This window comes from Dromiciops gliroides, chromosome 4 (genome assembly GCF_019393635.1).
Source record: "Dromiciops gliroides isolate mDroGli1 chromosome 4, mDroGli1.pri, whole genome shotgun sequence".
NCBI classification, from domain to species: Eukaryota; Metazoa; Chordata; class Mammalia; order Microbiotheria; family Microbiotheriidae; genus Dromiciops; species Dromiciops gliroides.
Genome location: NC_057864.1, coordinates 20,555,642 through 20,565,493, shown reverse-complemented (window position 1 = coordinate 20,565,493; position 9,852 = coordinate 20,555,642). Strand labels below are relative to the sequence as shown.

The 9,852-nt window shown below is 43.4% G+C and overlaps 1 pseudogene; it reads left to right on the top strand.

Moving 5' to 3' along the window:
• The first annotated feature begins 636 nt into the window (after positions 1–636).
• LOC122754529 lies at positions 637–9,048 on the top strand (annotated as a pseudogene).
• The last annotated feature ends 804 nt before the right edge of the window (positions 9,049–9,852 follow it).

Below are 9,852 nucleotides of genomic sequence, written 5' to 3'. Positions count from 1 at the left end.
AAGGAGGGGAGGAGAGGGGAAGGGAGGGAAGAGAAGGGGAGAGGAGAGGAGAGGAGAGGAGAGGAGAGGAGAGGAGAGGAGAGGAGAGGAGAGGAGAGGAGAGGAGAGGAGAGGAGAGGAGAGGAGAGGAGAGGAGAGGAGAGGAGAGGAGAGGAGAGGAGAGGAGAGGAGAGGAGAGGAGAGGAGAGGAGAGGAGAGGAGAGGAGAGGAGAGGAGAGGAGAGGAGAGGAGAGGAGAGGAGAGGAGAGGAGAGGAGAGGGGAGGAGAGGAGAGGAGAGGGGAGGAGAGGAGAGGAGAGGGGAGGAGAGGAGAGGAGAGGGGAGGAGAGGAGAGGAGAGGGGAGGGGAGGAGAGGAGAGGGGAGGGGAGGAGAGGAGAGGGGAGGGGAGGGGAGGGGAGGGGAGGGGAGGAGAGGGGAGGGGAGGGGAGGAGGGGAGGGGAGGGGAGGGGAGGAGAGGAGAGGGGAGGGGAAGGAGGGGAGGGGAGGAGAGGAGAGGGGGGGGAGGGGAGGGGAGGGGAGGAGAAGACTGGAAAAAGGCCATACGATATGGCAGTTAAGAGATCACTGTTGACTTTGGAGAGAGCCATTTCATTGGAATATTGAGGTCAGAAGCCATATTACAAAGGGTTGACGAATATGAGGTAAGAAAGAGGAGGAAATTATTGTAGACAACTTTTTCAAGGAATCTGGCTATGAAAGGCATGAGAGATATGGCATGGTAATTGGAGGGGATGGTAGAATCAAGGGGCAATGAAATCACTGAATTTGAGAACTGGAAGGGACTACTTTAACCAATGCATGGAAGCAATTTCTACAATAACAGGCCCTATGAGTAGTCAGTCACACAGCCTAGACATAAAGACCTCCAAGAAGGGGAAAACCCGGGGCAGCTAGGTGGTGCAGTGGATAGAGCACCGGCCCTGGAATCAGGAGTACCTGAGTTCAAATCCGGCCTCAGACACTTAACACTTACTAGCTGTGTGACCCTGGGCAAGTCGCTTAACCCCAATTGCCTCACTAAAAAAAAAAAATGAAGGGAAAAACCCACCTGTGGAGGCAGCCTACTCCACTTTGAGACTCCTCTAATTCTCAGGAATTTTTATTGACATCAAGCCTGAATTTCCCCGTGTAATGTCCACTCCTTGCTCCCATCTCCATCCTCTGGAGCCAAGAAAACAAGTGAGATCCCTCCTTCATATGACGGTCCTCCATATACTTGAAGACAGTTGTCACATTCCCCCCTGACTCATCTTTTCTCTTGATTAAACATGCTAAATTCATCCCACTGATTCTCATATGAAAAAATTTAAGGATGGGGAGATCTGGGCATATTTGTAAGTAGTAGAGAAGAAGTCAGTTGATAAGAAGAGACTGAAAAATAAGGAGAGATAAAGTGTGATGAAAGGGGTATTCTTCTGGGGGATATGAGAGGGGATGGGACACAGGGAAAAGTAACATACAGAAATCCAGGATATATCTATTAATAGGAGTTATATCTATTAATAATAATGATACTAGAAATTAAAATGTCATTGACCTCATGGACCCCCTGAAAGGGTTGCGGGGTCCCTGGATCACACTCTGAAAGTCACTGATCTAGTCTAACACCCATCACTTCATTGTGAGAGGTAAAGGTGAAGATGTCCACTGGGAATTTGGCAATCTTAAGATCACAGGATGACAGATTTAGCAGTAGAAGGGACCTTAGTGATAATCTAGTCTTCATTTTACAAGTAAGGACATTGAGTCTAATAGAGTTAAATCTATTTGACCAGTGCCACACAGAGTATAAGAGTCAGGGTTAGGATTTGAACCCAGGTCCTTTGACTCTAAATTCAGTCCAACATGCTTCCCACTGGAGTGTGCAAACATAATCTTCAGCTTGGGGTACAAAATTTCAATTAGTGAGCTTCTGAAATTTTCTCTACCTTATTTGGTAAAAAAAAAAAAAAAGGCATCTTTAAAAACAAAACAAAGCAAAAAAGGAAGAAATCAGGAGATCTGAAGACATCTTCTGACAACACTTGTTCAATGCGGGATGTGAAGTGTTCCTCTTCAGCATCTCCTCCCGGCTCCCCACTGTATCTTACACTGAAGAACAGGACGTTCTCTCCAGGTTGCCATCAAGGCAGAAGCACAACTGCTCCCTGGGAGGTTTTCGCCAATCAGCCCATTTCTCCACCTGACAACGCTGAAATTCTCAGGCTTCCCCCAGCATCCAACCTGCACCATTCCCAATATGATGGGTTCTGTGCGGCTGGTTTGTTAGGATAAATTAGACCGGTGATCATTATCCCACTGCCATTCTCAGACAGCAGTGTGCCACCTTCGAGACAGTGGAAGCACTTATTGTCATCATTCAGTGCCGTGCTAAGAAAACACTTTTGGAGTGTGTTGAATCTCTGCCTGCAGGGTCCAATGGCGAAGCCCTGTAAGAGGGTGGAAATTCACATAATCACTGAATTCAAGAGTGGGAAAGGGCCTCAGCAACAATGCAGACAGACCCCCTGCGTCAAAGCAATTCCATTATGACACACCCAACAAGTGCCCATCCAGCCTGTTCTGGGGCCATAGTTTCCTTCTCTGAAAAGTGACAAATTGTGCTTGATGGTGAATGTGTCCTTTGTAGTTCCATCCATCAAGACAGGAACAAAATGATATACTGCTATGGTTATTGAACACTGGTTTGTAACTAATAACTAATGGGAGGCACTCATCAGTTTTCAAGTCTATGGACTGGCCCCAGACAGCCTATGCCTAGATTGCTCTGTGACACGTTTTGTGGATTAGTTGTCATTCATCAGCAACAGGCTCAGAAAAAGAAGATTCTCCATACAACAAGCTCATAGCAAAATGATTTTGGCTATGTCATGTTCATGCTCAAAATGCTTCCATGGCTTTCTATTGACTCCAGGATCAAATACAAACAGCCTGGCATCTTAAGGCCCTCCATAAATAGGTCCCAACCCACCTGTCCTGGCTTGTTTTGCGCCCCTCCCTTTCACATATTCTATAGTCCATCCAGGCTGACATCTTGACATATCATTTTCTACTTCCCCTGTAATCACATGAACCATCTCTCTATATCACTCCTCAACTTGATTTCTCTAAATCCTTTTTTTCCTTTCAAGGAAGGGGAATGGATGGGATGCAGTGGAAAGAGCATAGAGTTTCAAGTCAAAGAATCTGGCCTTGTGTCCCAGAATTGCCTTTGCACTGCCTGGGGGATGTGGACAAGTCACTGTTTTAGGCTCAGTTCTTGATCTATAATATGAAAAGGTGATGCTAGAAGTCTAAGGATCCTTCCAGTTCTAAGTCTATACAGCCTTCCCTGAAATTATTAAGTAATTATGAGTGTTCTCTCCCTCCTAAAAGTCCATCATCTTTCATTATGCATTTGTGTGTTGTATTTTTTCCAGTAGAGCATAAACTCCTTGAGGGTAGAGGTTGCTTGTTTTTTGTTTCCATGTTTTTGGACCCATTACAGTGCCTGGCACAGAGTAAGAGCCAAATCAATATTTATCTAATTGAACTGAATTCACCTTCACTCCCAGAAGCCTTCATTTCTTTATGTGGATGCTACAGTGGAAAGATCTCGGGATTAAGAATCAGAGACCCCAAGTTCCTGCTCCATCTCTGCCACCAAGGTGACCTTGGCTTTGGGCAAGTCACTTCACATCCCTAGATCTCAGATTCCATGTCTGAAGAATAAAGGGAGGGGGGTCATGCTCATTGACCTCTAAGTTTCCTTCCAACTTTCATCTACAATCTGATGATTTGGGGCTTACCTTCTTTTTATGGAAAATTAGAGTGCAATTAGATGCCATGCTATTTCTAAATCTATGGAGTCATAATCCCCAAAATGAGGAATTTGGACTAGACCAGAGGTTGTTAATTGTCTTTTTTAATCTACTGAAGGCTATGAACCCCTTCTCAGAATCATATTTTTAAATGCATAAAATCAAATGCAAACTAATCACACTGAAATCCAGCTATCCAAATCCCCCCTGCTACTATGCCTTCCCTCTGAGATCATCTTCCATCTACTTCCTCAATATCTTGGATATACATGGTTGTTTGCAGGAGCAAATAATCCCATTAGAATGCATACTCCTTAAGGGTAAGGAGCCTCTTTTAGCCTTTGCCTGTATCACTGGCACTTAGCACAATGCTTTAAACACACAGCAAGAACTTTTTGAACTTAATAATTGCTTGTAGCTTGATTGATGTCATGATCTTTCTCCTCCCCATCAATGTCATTTTGAGCTCTTATTCCTAGAATCACAGGTTTAGAGATGGGAAGGATCTTAGAGGCCATCAAGTCTAACTCTCTCATTTTAATGATGAGGAAACTGAAGCACAGGACTATTAAGGGATTTGCCCAAGGTCACAAAACTGGTAAATGTCTGAGGCCAAATTCCAACTCAGGTTTCCATGACATCAAATTCAGCATTCTATTGGTTATACTACCTAGTTGTCAAAACTTTCAGGTATCACAATTATAGAATGTTAAAATAATAAATTGCTAGAGTTGGGATGGACCTTAGAATGTCATATTTGGGATTTAAATCATAGAAAACAAAGGATTAGAAAACAGAGCATAAAATGTTAGAGCCAGAAGGGACCCAATCCAACTCTATCACTCTTTTAAGGAAGAAACTGAGGTGCAGAGTAGGAAAGAGACTTGCCTACAATAATACAAGGAGTTCATGTCAGAAGCAGGAAGATAGGATTTTGGAATAGAGAAGGATAAAAAACATCAAGGAATATATACATACTTTCTCATTCTTTCTGTGTGTCTTTTTGTCTCTCTCCATCTCTTTCAGTCTCTGTCTCTGTCTCTGTCTCTGTCTCTGTCTCTCTGTCTCTCTGTCTCTCTCTGTCTCTCTCTGTCTCTCTCTGTCTCTCTCTCTCTCTCTCTCTCTCTCTGTCTCTCTCTCTTGGTCTCTCTGTCTGTCTCCTCTCCCTCCCTCCCTCCCTCCCTCCTCCCTCTCTCTCTCTCTCTCTCTCTCTCTCTCTCTCTCTCTCTCTCTCTCTCTCTCTCTCTCTCTCTCTCTCCTCCCTCCCTCCTTCCCTCTCCCCCCTCCCTCCTGCCCCTGACTCTCTCTCTCTCTCTCTCTCTCTCTCTCTCTCTCTCTCTCTGTTTCTCTGTATGTCTGGATCTCTTTCACTCTTTCTGTGGCTCAGGCTCTCTGGCTTTCTCTGTCTGTTTTGTCTCTGTCTCTTTCATGAACCTACACACACACATATCTGATCTCTGGCATCATTCTGAGACTAACACAAGTTTGAACCTTTAGTGAATGCTTCTGGCATTGGAAATGTCCCAAAATTCATCTGTTCTCATTATAAACACCACACCAGGACATGGCAATAGCACCTACATCACCGTTTCTCATTACAATCCAAGAAAGACCATTCTTCCAAGACATTATTTTCACATTAAGGCAGGGGAGGATGATGTAAAATGCCAACAAGGGACAACATATGCTCTCCTCCAACTCTGGGATGAGGAGTTATTTAGAAGCACAAGAGGAAAGGAGAGAGGAAAAAGAAGGGAGGCGGCCTCAGACACTTAACACTTACTAGCTGTGTGACCCTGGGCAAGTCACTTAATCCCAATTGCCTCACCAAAAAAAAAAAGAAAGAAAAAAGAAGGGAGGGAAGGGAAATAGTAAGATGGGTAGAGATAGAGACACACCAAGAAGTGAAATAAATTAAGAGGAAAACAGAAAAGCAGAAAAAGAATGGATAATTGAGAATGAAGAGAAAGAGTAAGAAAAAGAAAAGAAGAAGAGGAGGAGGAGAGAGAGGCAGAAAAAGAGGGGAGAGACAGAGAGAGAAAAATAGAGCACTACTGAGCTGAACCATGAAATTATTTTTGTTTTTTTTCTTCCTGGGGTATGAGAGGTAAATTATAGGACTATAGAATTTGGAACTAGAAGGATCTTGGAGGTCATCTAACCAAACCATCTTATTTTATAGAAGAGGAAAGAGAAGCTTTAGGAAGGTTAGAAGGCTCAGTTTCTGCAGGGAGCTATCATGGAAGGCTGCAAGGAGGAGTCAGCATTTGAGATGAGTCTTGAAGGACAGACAGATTGAGATGGAATTAGACTGGACAGAGAGGGGCACAGGTGTAAGGAATTTTGACACCTGATGAGAGCATGTTCAGTGAAGTATACCCTGGAGAGGGAAACTTTATAACTCTCATTGCTTTAAGTGATGTGTCTATGACAATATCCCCTAGATCTAGTTATCCAGCCTTAATTGCTCTCCTAAATTCCAGCCCTGAATCTCTAACTGCCTACTGGACATCTCAAACTGGATATCCCATAAGTATCTGAAAGTCAACATGTCTAAAGCTAGACTTGTTATCTTCATCCAAAAAAAGAAATCACCTCTCTCCTTAATTTTCCTATTACTGTAGAAAGTACCTCTATCTTTCTGGTCATCAGATTTACAACCTCAGGATTCCCCTTGTCTTCTTATTCTCCCTCACCTCCATATCTAATTATTTGATAAGTCTTGCCAACCCTCCCCTCATTTCCATTCACACCCCATTTCAGGCCTTCATCAATACTCATTTGAACTATGGCAAATAGCCTTCTAAGTGGTCTCCTTACCTGGAATCCATGCCCTTCCCATTCAAAACCTTCCCATAGTTGCCAGTGTGAAACTCTTAAAACACAGGCTTGAATATGTCTCTCCTGTGCTGAAGAAGTCCCAATGGCTCCCACTTTTCTCTAGGTGCTAGAGTCTGGGTTACAAAATAAAGTCCTCTGTTTATCTTTTTTTTGTTTTTTTTTTTTGTTTTTTTTTTGCAGGGCAATGGGGGTAAAGTGACTTGCCCAGGGTCACACAGCTAGTAAGTGTCAAGTATCTGAGACCGGATTTGAACTCAGGTACTCCTGAATTCAGGGCCGGTGCTTTATCCACTGCGCCACCTAGCCGCCCCTGTTTATCTTTTAAAACCTTTCACATGGGACTGCTAGATGGCAAAGTGGATTCAGGAGGGCCTGAGTTCAAATCTGACCTCAGACACTTGAAATTTACTAGCTGTGTGTCCCTGGGAAAGTCACTTAACCCTCATTGCCTGGCCACAAAAAATAAAAAAAAAAAAAAAAACAAAGAAAAAAAAAACACAGCTTCACAGTTTGGCTCCAGTCTATCTTCTCAGGCTTACTGCTTTTTACTGTCATATACTTTAAGCTCCAGCCAAATGGGCATGCTTGCTGTGTGCCTTGCATGCCTTTAATCACCCACCTCCGAGTCTTTGCCCCTTCATGACTATTAGAATTCCAGATTCCTTCGAGTCACAGCTGAAATGTCCTATTTCCTGATCCTCTCATTCGTTAAATCTCTTCCTCGACGCGGGAAGGCGACGCCGGGCTGAGTGGGGATGGGTGGCGGGGGTTGACCCTTGGGGCGGCTCCCGAGCCTCGGCTTCCCCGCGCACCCGGAATAAGAAGCCGGGGGTCTGGAGGGCGCAACAGTGCTTGCCCATGGCTCTCCAGGTGCCACACTCTGCTGCTGCTACCGCTGCTGCTCGAACCCCGGCCTCTGGCGCCCGGCAGCCGGCTCTGTGGCCCATGTCTGTGTCCGTGAAGCCGTGAAGTCCTGAACCTCGCCCCCAGCAGGTTTCAGGTCGTTCTCAACCCCAGTTCTACCCATGGCAGTGGTTGCTTTCTCCCGGAGGAAGCTTTCCGCGGCTGTTAGCAGTACATTTTTGACTACTCCAAAAGTCCAGAAGACCATCTCCAGACTCGTGGTGGACCAGAGCTACGAGAACTTACGGTCGCAATTGACTTTCACACAGACTGTGATGATTCCCCTGACAACAATGCTCTTGAGTCTTATAAATGATCTATTCAGGGCACTTGGGCACAGCTAGAATCTGTGAGTATTCAGTGTGTTTTACCAGCTTTGGAGACTTTCAGCCAGTTAGTTTACAGAGATCCTTACGGAGCTTATGGGGTCAACGAGACAATGGTGGAGGACATTCCAAGGTTTCATTACAGAGGAATTTTAATTGGAACATCCAGACATTATCTGCTAGTGAAGACTATTCTGGCAACCCTGGATGCCATGGAATTTAATAAATTCAATGTTCTGCATTGGCATATAGTGCATGACCAGTCATTCCCATATCAGAGTATAACTTTTCCAAAGTTAAACAGCAGTGAGCCTATTCTCATGTCCATGTCCGAAGTGGGTGCTTGAATATGCTCAATTACAAGGAATCTGAGTTGTCCCAGTGTTTGATACTCAAGGCCACATGGATTCCCCAGGGGGAGAAGTCAGGACGGCCTCTTGACACCTTGTTATAAAGGAAAAGAGAAGACTGGTTCTTTTGGACCTATAAATCCAATTTTGAATATAACCTATGAGTTCATGGTGAAATTTTTCGAATAAATTAGCCAGTTGTTTCCGGAAAACTACATCCATTTGGGAGGAGATGAAGTAGACTTGTTGGCAATCAAATCCAGACGTAACAGAATTCATGAAGCAACAAGGCTTTGGTAAAGATTATAAGAAACTTGAATGTTACTATATCCAGCAGTTTACAGACATTGTCGAAGCCACAAACAAAAGATACGTGGTCTGGCAAGAAGTTTTTGATAATGGAGTAAAGCTCAGAAAGACACTATAGTTGAAGTGTGGAAAAGCGAAAATTATCGTAAGGAATTACAGAAAGTTACAGCATCTGGGTACACTGCTGTCCTTGCATCCCCTTGGTACCTAGACTATATTAATTATGGACAAGATTGGAAGAAATACTATACTGTGGAACTCCTTGATTTTGATGGAACTAAAAGTCAGAAAGAACTCATAATTGGTGTAACTGCTGCCCTGTGGAGAGAATATGTGGATGCAACTAATCTCTCTCCCAGATTATGGCCTCGAGCAAGTGCTATAGGGGAGCTACTTTGGAGCCCTGAAACTGTCCTAAACCTGGTTGATGCTTATAAGAGACTGACAGAACATTGCTTCCACATAACCAGATGTAGAATAGCAGCATAACCTCTTTTTATGGGATATTGTGAACCGTGAAGTGTCCAAATGGAGCAAGATGGGGTACAAACCATTACAACTGATGCTTGCACTATGATCAACTTAATTTTGAGATAATGTAAATGGAAATTTAAACTACAGATTTTAACAAATAAAATATATCTTTGTAAAAATAAAATAAAATTTAAAAGCTCTTCTTCCACCATATGGCTTTGTATTTCTGTATTCCTATTTTGTCACCATGTCAACTTGTATGTATGTTTCTTGGTTTATTTGATCACCTGTTTTCCCTCAGAAGAATATAAGCTCTTTGAGGATAGGGACTGCTTTTGTTTTTTATCTTTGTGCCCCCAGTACCTGAGACACAGTAAGCATTTTAAATGATCTTTGAGGACTCATGATGAAACATACAACCCCCCTCCAAAAAGAGAGCTGAAGGCCTCCAAGTGCAGATGGAAACATATTTTCTTCTATTCCTTTTTCTTGCTTTTTTTCAGACATGGCTAATGTGGGAATTTGTTTTGCATGACTATACATATTTATAATGGCTTCTATTTTTCCTGTCTTCTCATTGGGTAAGAGAAGGGAGGGAGAGAATTTGGAATTAAAAATTAAATAAAATTGAATTTTAAAAATAAAAATTAGGGGCAGCTATGTGGTACAGTGGATAGAGCACCGGCCCTGGATTCAGGAGGACCTGAGTTCAAATCCGGCTTCAGACACTTTACACACTTACTAGCTGTGTGACCCTGGGCAAGTCACTTAACCCCAATTGCCTCACCAAAAAAAAATTAAAAATAAAAATAAAAATTATCTTTGAATGAATAAAAAGAGAATCAGTCA